Source organism: Nicotiana tabacum, chromosome 7 (genome assembly GCF_000715075.1).
Source record: "Nicotiana tabacum cultivar K326 chromosome 7, ASM71507v2, whole genome shotgun sequence".
NCBI classification, from domain to species: Eukaryota; Viridiplantae; Streptophyta; class Magnoliopsida; order Solanales; family Solanaceae; genus Nicotiana; species Nicotiana tabacum.
Genome location: NC_134086.1, coordinates 123,697,545 through 123,710,652, shown reverse-complemented (window position 1 = coordinate 123,710,652; position 13,108 = coordinate 123,697,545).

The window sequence follows — 13,108 nt, the reverse complement described above, 5'->3', positions numbered from 1 at the left end:
GGAGCCCGCCTGGAGAATGGAGGTGTTATATTTTTAAGGTTTATTGAAGTCAGGAGCCCGCCTGGAGAATGGAGGTGTTATGTTTTTAAGAAATAGTCGAAGTCAGAGGCCCGCCTGGAGAATGGAGGTGTTATGTTTTTAAGAAATAGTCGAAGTCAGGAGCCCGCCTGAAGAACGGAGGTGTTACGTTTTAAGAAGTTGTTGAAGTCAGGAGCCCGCTTGGAGAATGGAGGTGTTATATTTTTAAGGTTAATTGAAGTCAGGAGCCCGCCTAGAGAATGGAGGTGTTATGTTTTTAAGAAATAGTCGAAGTTAGGAGCCCGCCTGGAGAATGGAGGTGTTATATTTTGAAGTCGTGTTTTAAGTCAGGAGCCCATCTGTTAGAACGGAGGTTGTCATATTTGAAGTTGAGGAAATCAGGAGCCCGCCTGGAGAATGGAGGCCGTGTTATCTTTTAAAGTCAAGTTGGAGTCAGGAGCCCGCCTGCAGAACAGAGCAATACATTTCCAAATCAAGTCAGGAGTCAGTAATGCGGAGGGTTACAACAAAAATACCCCCCAGCATGAATCCCAGTTCAGAAATCAGAAAGAAGATTACAAGAACAAGTCGGAGATAGATGAGATTTTGTAATTCCTAGTTTAGTCTAGCTTCTTGTTTTTCTTTAGCACGGTGTAATAAGGAGGTCGAAAAGCAGTAGCAACAGCGTGCAGCAGCAGTAACAGCAAAAATGCAGTCCCATGGTAGTCCCAGCTACCAAAACATCCCGAACTACATTGACCTGATTCCCTTTTTGCCAGGGATATGTAGGAAACCTTTGAAGTAGAGGTTCGGTCAAATCTTTCAAAAATGCTTCACACGGAGTAGCCGAACGGGTAAAAAATCCCTCGTATCTGCTCACTTTATCTTTGCACGAAAACTCTTTGTGTTTTCGGACAAAGAGGGGCAGCTGTGAGCACATGATTTTTGCTCTATGAGAACTACTCCCAAAAATTCAAAATAAAAGGGTTTTGTGTTGTTTGTGATTTATTTGTATTTTGTCTGTGCATGTTTTAATTAAGAAAAATAAAAAATATGTGTTGCCTATGCATTTAGGATTTAATGTTACAATTAGGAATTAATTAAAACAATGTTGGCTTTGCGAGAACGAAAATCACAAAATGATGTACTGTGCATTTTTAGCATTTGATGTCCGATTGTGCGATTTTTGTTTTCCCATTTGTTAGACAATTATGTGTGATAATTAATTAGCATTTTTATAAGTTAATTTGATTTATAAATCAATGTAGGATTTTGGTTTTTAATTTGGAAAATTAGTTTAAAAAGAAAAAGAAACAAATAAAACAAGAAAAAGAAAAAGTCGGATTGGGCTTAGGCCCACCCAGTTTTGCTCGTTCAAACAGGCCCAGATGACCCCGGTCCAGTCCATCTCAAAGACATCCCAAACGGCATCATTTTGGGGAAGCCCTGATCAGGGCCATTGATCTCACTTGATCAACGGTCCAGATCACTCCGCCCTCACACGTAACCCCATACCCGACCCGCTTGCCCCCGGATCGACCCCTCCCCAATACTACTCCAAACGACACCATTTCCTTTAATTGAATTGATCCAGGCCATTGATCATGCTTGATCCAACGGCCAGGATTAAACCACCCCCTCCGTATATAAGCCCAACCTCTCACCTCACACCCCCCTAAGCCATACCCCTGTTCATCATCTCTTTCAGAGACAAACCAAACGACCCTCGAAACCCTAGCCGCCCTGAAACCCTTTTGCCTGAAAGCCGGCGGCAACAACGCCGATGACCATGAAACCAACACCCCTAGAGCACCTAACCACCCTCTTCACGAATCCCTTACCCGTTTAGCTCGAATCAGCCTGTAGCTTCTCGAATCTTCAATCGAAGATTCGAGCAAAACTTGAAACCCACCCCAACCAGTCCCAAATTCACACCAAGGCACCCCCTGGACACCCTCGTTACAGATCTGTTAGCCGTTTGCCTCGAATCAACCTCCAGCTTCTCGAATCTTTAATCGAAGATTCGAGCAGAACCTAAACCTACCCTAACCAGTCCCAAACTCATACCAAACATCTACCTGACCTCCCTCATCACCAAACCACCGTTGGTTTGGTTCGAATCAGACCAGAACCGTTCGAACCCCAAATCAAACCCCAAGAACCCTAGAAAACAAAGGTTGGGGTTGGTCCGAATTAGAGGAATTTGGGTGTCCAATGGACCTTAGTCGAAGTGTTCTCAATTGAGAACACTCGATTAAGGTCCGTTTGACTTGGGTTCGTCTAGTTTCTATTTTGTTAAGGTACCTTTTTCTCCTTTCTTGTTCTATTTGGTTATGGTTAATTGTGTTTAGTTAGTTATAATCCAGTCTTGTTCATTGTTCTTTCTTCTTCTCCCTCAGACCTTTTATTTGGTCCAATTTTATCATTGCTTCTGTTTGATTGTCGATTGTTATATGTTATAATTTGTGTAATCGATTGTATAAGTGTCGTCGATTAGTCTGGTATGCTTGAATGTTAGATTAGCATGATAATAGTCTAATTTGTGGTTCATTCTTGTCTGTTTCCCTCATGCCTCGTTTGTGTTCTAAAGTTTGTATTAAAATGAGCTCGTTGTTGTATTTGAACTTAGAACTGAGCCTGTTGGTATATTCAGTTCATTGAACTGAATTTATTGGTCAGTTGTTTATCCTGAATCATTGTTCTTCTGTTGATTCCATTTGATTTAATTTAAATTCTAGTTTGAATGGTCATTTGAGTTTGAATTGAATTGGTTATAGCTGAAAGATGTAGTATAGATTAAAGGGTTTAAGGTAGGACATTAAATCACAGGAGTTTTCAGGGGTATTTTGGGGGTTTTAAAAGGCTTGAAATGTTTAGTGTTAGTGGTCTGACCATAAGGGTACTTAATTGACCATTAAACTAATACTTTGTCTAGTAGTAGTGGCTTGGAAAACATAGTAGCATGGGGGATTAATTGAATATTATAAGTTGCCCATGCCTTTGGACACAAGACACTGGATAATGGGCTGTAAGAGAATATCATGGGCAGAAAATATTTTCTTAATGAGCCAAGTGCTCCTTAGAGTTGGAAAGGGGCTGAAGTTTGGCCTTAAATAAGAGGGGCTGGTCACAGTGTGAAGGGGCTGGAACCTGTTTGGAGAGGCTGGTCTGGCTGATCTTTTGGGTAGACTTTAGAAGAGAAAAGGTCACTGTTTGAGAGGATCTTGAAGTCAGTTTTTAGGCAATTAAAAGAGACAGCCCAGAAAGCTTGTGAGGTTTCAATTTTCAGAGTGTTTGAGCTTGAGTCTAGAGTGTTAGGTTACTGTTTCATCACCCCTTTGAGCAAGGCTTCAGTTCACTTTCAAATCTGAAGTATTTGGAGTAGTTTGAGATTCTGTCCTCTGCCTGTTTCGTTATGTGTGAATCTGGAGCTAGATTTTGTTTCAAAGAACTGCATCCCATGGTCTGAGATTGATTGGTTTTGGTCTGAGTTATGGGTTAAGTTGTTGCTGCATTGCTTGAAGTCCTTTTCCTGATTTTGGTTTGCTGTTGCTGTTGGTTTACAACCTCTCTGGTTTTTTTTTCTGGGGCATTGATTGAGTCACTGCTGCTGGTGTATTGCTGTTGTATTGACTGCTACTAGTCTGTTGCTGACCTCTTTCTTTTCTCATTATATTGCCATTTCCAGGTACACAGCTGTAACCCTGGTCTTTTGTAAGCTGAAAACATAAGCATGAATGTACATGAAGATTTGAAGCTTTAAGTTTGATCTAGCTTTTCTACTTACTTGTATATTAGGATATCTCACTCACTAATATCATGTAAATGCCTACGGGATGTATAATTGGACAGTTCTTGTAATGATTTAATTTGTGAACTCTCGAATGAACTTTATATCATGTATCTGCTCTTGTCTATTTCGAATGTATAGCTGTAGTCAGTAATATTTGGTTTGTTTCAGCTTGATTATTAGGTAGTATATTTTGAATGGATGTCCGTTAGAATCCGGCCTATTAAATTAATACAACAATCTAATTGTAACATCAATGGCTTGAGCTTAGGATTAGGAATAGACATCTAAATTACCTCTTTCTAACTATTGCTCTTCTAAAAACCTGTAGTAATATACTTAATTAGATATAATCACTTCACATTTCTGCGTGGAAAGTTGTTGAATATGCGTAGAATAACTTAAGTAAGCTTCATTTAAGTGTTTAGTTCGTTTAAAATCGAAAGAGTGATGTGTTTTGTCGAAAAGAGATTGATAGCCCGTATTTAGGCGGACTGGGCCTCTGCACTTGAATGAGATGGCCCAGGTCCTGTTATTAACACTACATTCATTTGGACCTGGGCCCAGGTTGGTAAATAGCCATGCCCGTCTGTGTACTTAGGTTCTGATTTTAAACGGGTGGTGTTCATGACCCAATTATAAAAGCTCTTAAACCATATAATTAACCAGGACTCCTCCTTTTATTTTAGAATCGAACTAAGTATAACACTATAGATTACTTTCGGTTTGCCCTTTTATAATAAACGAGATGAGCCTCGCCTAGTAAAACTCACAGATTGCGGGGTCCTCACGATTGTATATATTAATTACTTAGAACTCGGGATCGGCTGCTTAGCGAATTTCACGACCTTTTTCCCAAAATAACAAAGCGTTAGTCTCTTTAGGCACGTACTTTAAATAATATTACCTTCTTAAACCTGGGTGCACATTTATGTGACCCAAATCCAAATCTCAACGAAGTCGAAATATGTCGATAATCACGGGTACATTGATTGTGACGTGGTTCGAGATGCATTCCATGACGTTGCAATTCTTTTTCTTAAATAATGAATGAGACGCGCCTCGACAAACGAAATACATAAGCTGCGGGGCCCTCTATAAGTGTTTGTAAAATTCCTTAGACTTCGGGATGGGCCGTTCAACAAAAGTTCACGGCCTTCCCCAAAATGATGATACGCTAGTCGTTTTAGGCGCACCTTTAATAATTTACTTTCTTAAACTCGGGTACACATTTATGTGACCCAAATCCAAATCTCAACAGAGTCGAAATGTATCGATAGCCACGGGTACATTGATGTGACGTGGTTCGAGATACGTTTTTACATTAAAAGTTAAAATTTTCACATAGGTTCATAATTGTATAAAAATCAGATAATTAAGCCAAATATGACAGTTGAGCGACCGTGCTAGAACCATGGAACTCGGAAATGCCTAACACCTTCTCCCCGGTTATCAGAATTCCTTATCCGGATTTCTGGTGTGCAGACTGTTAAACAGAGTTAATCTTTTCCTCGATTCAGGATTCAACCGGTGACTTGGGACACCATAAATCTCCCAAGTGGCGACTCTGAATTAAATAATAAATCCCGTTTCGATTGTCCTTTAATTGGAAAAACTCCATTATATACTCCCTTCTCAGGGGTGTATGAAAAAGGAGGTGTGACAAGGTCCCCTCGATCCAATCGTGATCGACTTCTGCAAGAGGTATCAGGTCACCCTCGGTCAGATCCACCCTTCTTTCTGGTGTATAGTGATCATGCTTCACTATTTCTATAGCATGGTCAAGGGGCTAGAGTTCACCCTCAATCACCTTATCAGATTGTAACTGCCTCAACTTTTTTGAGGGTTGATCAAACTCTAACGTCGGTCGACCAAAGCCTTCTTTGCTAGCAATGACGAGGATAAGTACCGGGGCTGAATGAGCCAGTTCGTGCGAGTGAGGACCTCTGATGTCATCCCCGAGGAAAAATTGTCATTTCCAGAGAAATGGAACCCCGATTATAAGTGAAGTCTTTTTTCCCAGTAGTCTTTTATATTCCGTATTCGCATTGCGTGATGCTTTCACCTTTTTGCAGCAGTTGCTTGGATACCCCATGCGGTCGTCGACCTCGAAGACTTGGTCTAGAAACAAGCTGTTGATCGGCTCCAACCCTATACCACTATAGAATGGAAAGGGTGGTCGATGCAGCTTTTACCTGAAAGCTCGGGATCGAATCCACAGAGAGCTAATATTGTTTTGGAATTGGGTTTCTATCTAATATAGCTATGTACGATGTTCTTAATTGTACTTCCAATCATACTTTGTTTTGGTTACTATTCTACTTTTAACACTAATGAAGAATGAAAATAAGTTAAGTATCATATTTTTGTAAGATTTTCTCAATTGATAAAAAGGCACTAGGGAAGTGACTTACACCTAGGTGAGTATCTAACGGGGTCTAAAACTTAGGGCAAACTTGTTGTGATTGGGATCATGATATAACCATTGCACATATTTACTAACTCTATACCTCTCGGTAGTTTGAGTAACTTTGCCCTAATTAGCTTTCTCAAGCCCAATTGGGTGTTTAAACAATGCAAGCAAAATTGGCTCAAGTCGCGTATTACTATCTCTAGGTTTAACCCTTTAATTGGGGCTATCAATCTCTTAAATGCACCCCAATTCCTTGTTAGCCTGAATTTTCTAGACTTAGTCTCTCTTTCTCAAGAAGAGCCTAAGTCAAAAAGGCACAAATCAGTGTTTGCAACTACCAATTCAATAATTAAAGCATAAATCAAGCTAAATATTATTAACCCATAAACATTTAAGCCCTAAAATTGAAGACCCATTAAATACCTATACTAGGTTTAGGTCACAACCCTACCTAACGGGTTTAGATACTCATAATCAAAGAAGAAAGAAAAAATGGAGATGAAATATAAGCCATAAAAACTAATTACAATAGTAAAATCTAAGATTAATTGCTAAAGATGTTCTAAAATTACTCCAAAAAGTAAAAAACGACTGTTCACGTGCTCCACAAAACAACAGATGCCCTAAAAATCTGAAAAAGAACTATTTATACAAAGCTAAATTTTTCGAACAAAATTGCCCCTACGGGGATTCCGCTAACAGCTAAAAATGAGTCGCCTCAGCAATTGGACTTCCGTGGTCGTGCAAAAGCAAGCCCGGACCGCGGTTCTTCTCTTCTGAACTTGGTCTAAACTCTGAATCTGCTGAGAGCGAAAAATCTACTGCCTCAGCACTCCTCCAACCGCGGCCGCGAAATATGTGTGCAGACTGCGGTCTTCAATTTGAGCTCAAAACTTTGTTCTCTGATTCTCACTTATGCTGAGGGCGAGAATTGGACCGCTGCCGCGTCAGATGACACCGCTGCCACACAATTCTACCGCGGGCAGCAGTAACTTGTTAAGCTTCAAGAACACTCTCTGATTCCTCAATCCGCTGAGAGCAGCATAAGGACTGCCTCAGCGGTAGACCTTCCGTGTCCGCTGTTATTTCTCGCTGTCAGAGCCCTTTGATATCAACTTTGAACTTGTACAGGTTTCACTCCTTTTTGAGCTGGTTATGACTTATTTGTCTCTTTTGAACCAAACACTGCAAACAAGCACACTAAGTTAGCTTTCGGGAATACTTGTACGCACGTTTAATCCAAAACCTAAGCAAAAAGGAGCATAAAATAGGCTAGAATCCCTAGTTATCAACTCCCCAAACTTAAGCTTTTGCTTGTCCTCAAGCAAACAAAGTAATTCCCACCTTCTCAAGATAAAAGAAAGGAAAATTTCAGTTATCCTAAAGTAACCTCATCAAGAATCTATTGAGACTAACAATTACCCTCAACTCAAATGCATTATTAACAATACACAACCTTTTTAGCACCATGGCTTTAGTGCGACACAAAAGCATCAAGAGTTGACTCAAATCATCAAGGAAACTCTTTCTACTACATTAGTCATTGTGGAACCCAAACTCATATTCCTGAACTCTCCATAAGCAAACCTCACTTTTAGATTGTAGCACTTAGAACGAGAATTGTGAAAAATGCACTCATCTCTCTCAAAGGAAGGCCACAAGTCCAACTCTAAGTACCATAAGCTTGCCCGTTATATGAGTCACCACTAATATAAGCTCAGTCAACTCAAGATCATATAGGGCTTTTGCAGGAATATGATGAAGGCTTTTGGTTCAAGGCATGATATATTGGTCTATGAAAGTTTCGTCTTTCCTTAAGCACTTCATTTACTTCATTTTGGCTCACATTTTCTTAACTCTTTGAGTCATTTACTTCTTCCCTAGGGGACTAGAGAGACACACTGTCACTCTTTCTTGTTCATGTCAATCCTTTTTCTCCTTTCTAGTCTTTCCAAGCCTTTTATCTTTGTTTTTATTGAATCCCTTTATTTCTTCTACATTGTTCATTATCTTTTTGACTTTTTGGTTTTTTCTTTCTTTTTCTTTTTCCTTCCCTTTTTTTCCTTTTTGTACTTTTTATCACTTTTTCCTACCTCGTCTCACCTCCAAACTTATACTTTTGCCAATTTGTGCTAAGGAAAGATCGAGTGTCAAGAGAGGATCATTTTAAAACGGATAAAGGCATGTATCATGGTTTTTGAAAGAATAAAGGTTATGGCTCAACGGGGTTGACTAGGGATATCATTATTGGTAGGTTATGGATGTTTTCAAGTCTCAATTAGGATCAAGGAGAGCCTATAATCACTTCTCAATCTGAGCTACACTTATGATTTCGCCTAGACAAATATTCAGGGCAAGTTCTAGACTTATTGGCACGGGACTTGGACTTGCAAATCAATACCTCACCACACAAGCTATAGGATTGCTAAAGAGACAGAGTCGAGGTCCCACAACAACCTCAGCTAAGATTTGAGCAACACAAATGATTCCAAGAAACCACGCGTTGATTATTTAGTCAATACAAGAGTCTCAAGTTCCCAACTATCATCATCATATACACATCAATTTGTTTTTAACCATAAGGTCAAAGGTAAATGTGTTAGGCCCAAGTGAAGCTTTGCTTGAGGCATTATTGTTTACTAGCTACTATTTACACAAAAACGAAAAGAAAACAGACTCAAACCCTTAAGAAGGTTGTCATACCATCCATCATGGGGAAGAGCCACTCGGTTCACATAAACTCCACCTTTGGAAAGAACCATGGCATTAAGAAAATCAAAGGCTTATTGATTACGAAAACTTGTAAAAATAAGAAGCTACAAACTGAAAAGGAAGCTACTAAATGAAATAAGAAGCTATGCTATTAAGGAAAATTGCAAAAAAGGTTATGAAGTAAAATACGGAAAATAAACTGAATCTGTACAATACGGGATTTAGACAAACATACATAACGGGGAATAAATATATACATGAGAAAGTAACTTTATATACAAACCAATATTGAAAAATAACAAAAAGTGAAATAAATGGTAAAGTTATATACATACCAAAAGTGAAGCAATAAGTGTCATATTTACATCTGTGTATCACAAATCAAAATAGGACCACCCCTCAATTAGGATCAAGGAGAGCCTATAATCACTTCTCAATCTGAGCTACACTTATGATTTCGCCTAGACAAACATTCAGGGCAAGTTCTAGACTTATTGGCACGGGACTTGGACTTGCAAATCAATACCTCACCACACAAGCTATAGGATTGCTAAAGAGACAGAGTCGAGGTCCCACAACAACCTCAGCTAAGATTTGAGCAACACAAATGATTCCAAGAAACCACGCGTTGATTATTTAGTCAATACAAGAGTCTCAAGTTCCCAACTATCATCATCATATACACATCAATTTGTTTTTAACCATAAGGTCAAAGGTAAATGTGTTAGGCCCAAGTGAAGCTTTGCTTGAGGCATTATTGTTTACTAGCTACTATTTACACAAAAACGAAAAGAAAACAGACTCAAACCCTTAAGAAGGTTGTCATACCATCCATCATGGGGAAGAGCCACTCGGTTCACATAAACTCCACCTTTGGAAAGAACCATGGCATTAAGAAAATCAAAGGCTTATTGATTACGAAAACTTGTAAAAATAAGAAGCTACAAACTGAAAAGGAAGCTACTAAATGAAATAAGAAGCTATGCTATTAAGGAAAATTGCAAAAAAGGTTATGAAGTAAAATACGGAAAATAAACTGAATCTGTACAATACGGGATTTAGACAAACATACATAACGGGGAATAAATATATACATGAGAAAGTAACTTTATATACAAACCAATATTGAAAAATAACAAAAAGTGAAATAAATGGTAAAGTTATATACATACCAAAAGTGAAACAATAAGTGTCATATTTACATCTGTGTATCACAAATCAAAATAGGACCACCCCTCAATTAGGATCAAGGAGAGCCTATAATCACTTCTCAATCTGAGCTACACTTATGATTTCGCCTAGACAAACATTCAGGGCAAGTTCTAGACTTATTGGCACGGGACTTGGACTTGCAAATCAATACCTCACCACACAAGCTATAGGATTGCTAAAGAGACAGAGTCGAGGTCCCACAACAACCTCAGCTAAGATTTGAGCAACACAAATGATTCCAAGAAACCACGCGTTGATTATTTAGTCAATACAAGAGTCTCAAGTTCCCAACTATCATCATCATATACACATCAATTTGTTTTTAACCATAAGGTCAAAGGTAAATGTGTTAGGCCCAAGTGAAGCTTTGCTTGAGGCATTATTGTTTACTAGCTACTATTTACACAAAAACGAAAAGAAAACAGACTCAAACCCTTAAGAAGGTTGTCATACCATCCATCATGGGGAAGATCCACTCGGTTCACATAAACTCCACCTTTGGAAAGAACCATGGCATTAAGAAAATCAAAGGCTTATTGATTACGAAAACTTGTAAAAATAAGAAGCTACAAACTGAAAAGGAAGCTACTAAATGAAATAAGAAGCTATGCTATTAAGGAAAATTGCAAAAAAGGTTATGAAGTAAAATACGGAAAATAAACTGAATCTGTACAATACGGGATTTAGACAAACATACATAACGGGGAATAAATATATACATGAGAAAGTAACTTTATATACAAACCAATATTGAAAAATAACAAAAAGTGAAATAAATGGTAAAGTTATATACATACCAAAAGTGAAACAATAAGTGTCATATTTACATCTGTGTATCACAAATCAAAATAGGACCACCCCTCAATTAGGATCAAGGAGAGCCTATAATCACTTCTCAATCTGAGCTACACTTATGATTTCGCCTAGACAAACATTCAGGGCAAGTTCTAGACTTATTGGCACGGGACTTGGACTTGCAAATCAATACCTCACCACACAAGCTATAGGATTGCTAAAGAGACAGAGTCGAGGTCCCACAACAACCTCAGCTAAGATTTGAGCAACACAAATGATTCCAAGAAACCACGCGTTGATTATTTAGTCAATACAAGAGTCTCAAGTTCCCAACTATCATCATCATATACACATCAATTTGTTTTTAACCATAAGGTCAAAGGTAAATGTGTTAGGCCCAAGTGAAGCTTTGCTTGAGGCATTATTGTTTACTAGCTACTATTTACACAAAAACGAAAAGAAAACAGACTCAAACCCTTAAGAAGGTTGTCATACCATCCATCATGGGGAAGAGCCACTCGGTTCACATAAACTCCACCTTTGGAAAGAACCATGGCATTAAGAAAATCAAAGGCTTATTGATTACGAAAACTTGTAAAAATAAGAAGCTACAAACTGAAAAGGAAGCTACTAAATGAAATAAGAAGCTATGCTATTAAGGAAAATTGCAAAAAAGGTTATGAAGTAAAATACGGAAAATAAACTGAATCTGTACAATACGGGATTTAGACAAATATACATAACGGGGAATAAATATATACATGAGAAAGTAACTTTATATACAAACCAATATTGAAAAATAACAAAAAGTGAAATAAATGGTAAAGTTATATACATACCAAAAGTGAAACAATAAGTGTCATATTTACATCTGTGTATCACAAATCAAAATAGGACCACCCCTCAATTAGGATCAAGGAGAGCCTATAATCACTTCTCAATCTGAGCTACACTTATGATTTCGCCTAGACAAACATTCAGGGCAAGTTCTAGACTTATTGGCACGGGACTTGGACTTGCAAATCAATACCTCACCACACAAGCTATAGGATTGCTAAAGAGACAGAGTCGAGGTCCCACAACAACCTCAGCTAAGATTTGAGCAACACAAATGATTCCAAGAAACCACGCGTTGATTATTTAGTCAATACAAGAGTCTCAAGTTCCCAACTATCATCATCATATACACATCAATTTGTTTTTAACCATAAGGTCAAAGGTAAATGTGTTAGGCCCAAGTGAAGCTTTGCTTGAGGCATTATTGTTTACTAGCTACTATTTACACAAAAACGAAAAGAAAACAGACTCAAACCCTTAAGAAGGTTGTCATACCATCCATCATGGGGAAGAGCCACTCGGTTCACATAAACTCCACCTTTGGAAAGAACCATGGCATTAAGAAAATCAAAGGCTTATTGATTACGAAAACTTGTAAAAATAAGAAGCTACAAACTGAAAAGGAAGCTACTAAATGAAATAAGAAGCTATGCTATTAAGGAAAATTGCAAAAAAGGTTATGAAGTAAAATACGGAAAATAAACTGAATCTGTACAATACGGGATTTAGACAAATATACATAACGGGGAATAAATATATACATGAGAAAGTAACTTTATATACAAACCAATATTGAAAAATAACAAAAAGTGAAATAAATGGTAAAGTTATATACATACCAAAAGTGAAACAATAAGTGTCATATTTACATCTGTGTATCACAAATCAAAATAGGACCACCCCTCAATTAGGATCAAGGAGAGCCTATAATCACTTCTCAATCTGAGCTACACTTATGATTTCGCCTAGACAAACATTCAGGGCAAGTTCTAGACTTATTGGCACGGGACTTGGACTTGCAAATCAATACCTCACCACACAAGCTATAGGATTGCTAAAGAGACAGAGTCGAGGTCCCACAACAACCTCAGCTAAGATTTGAGCAACACAAATGTCCTGCTAGGCTCTCCCTCAGCTTCTTGCTCCGGTACCTGCTCTATCTGAGCTGCTAGCAGTGGATCCTCCAATAATAGCTCCAATGGTATGTCGCCAACTGACTTCATCTTCTCCACCTCTCCTTTCAATAGCTTTACTGACTCCTTTGAGGTCCGAGTTTTTTTCATCTTCTCCGTCCGCTTGCTCAGCTCCTTAATTGATTTCCCTTGAATTAC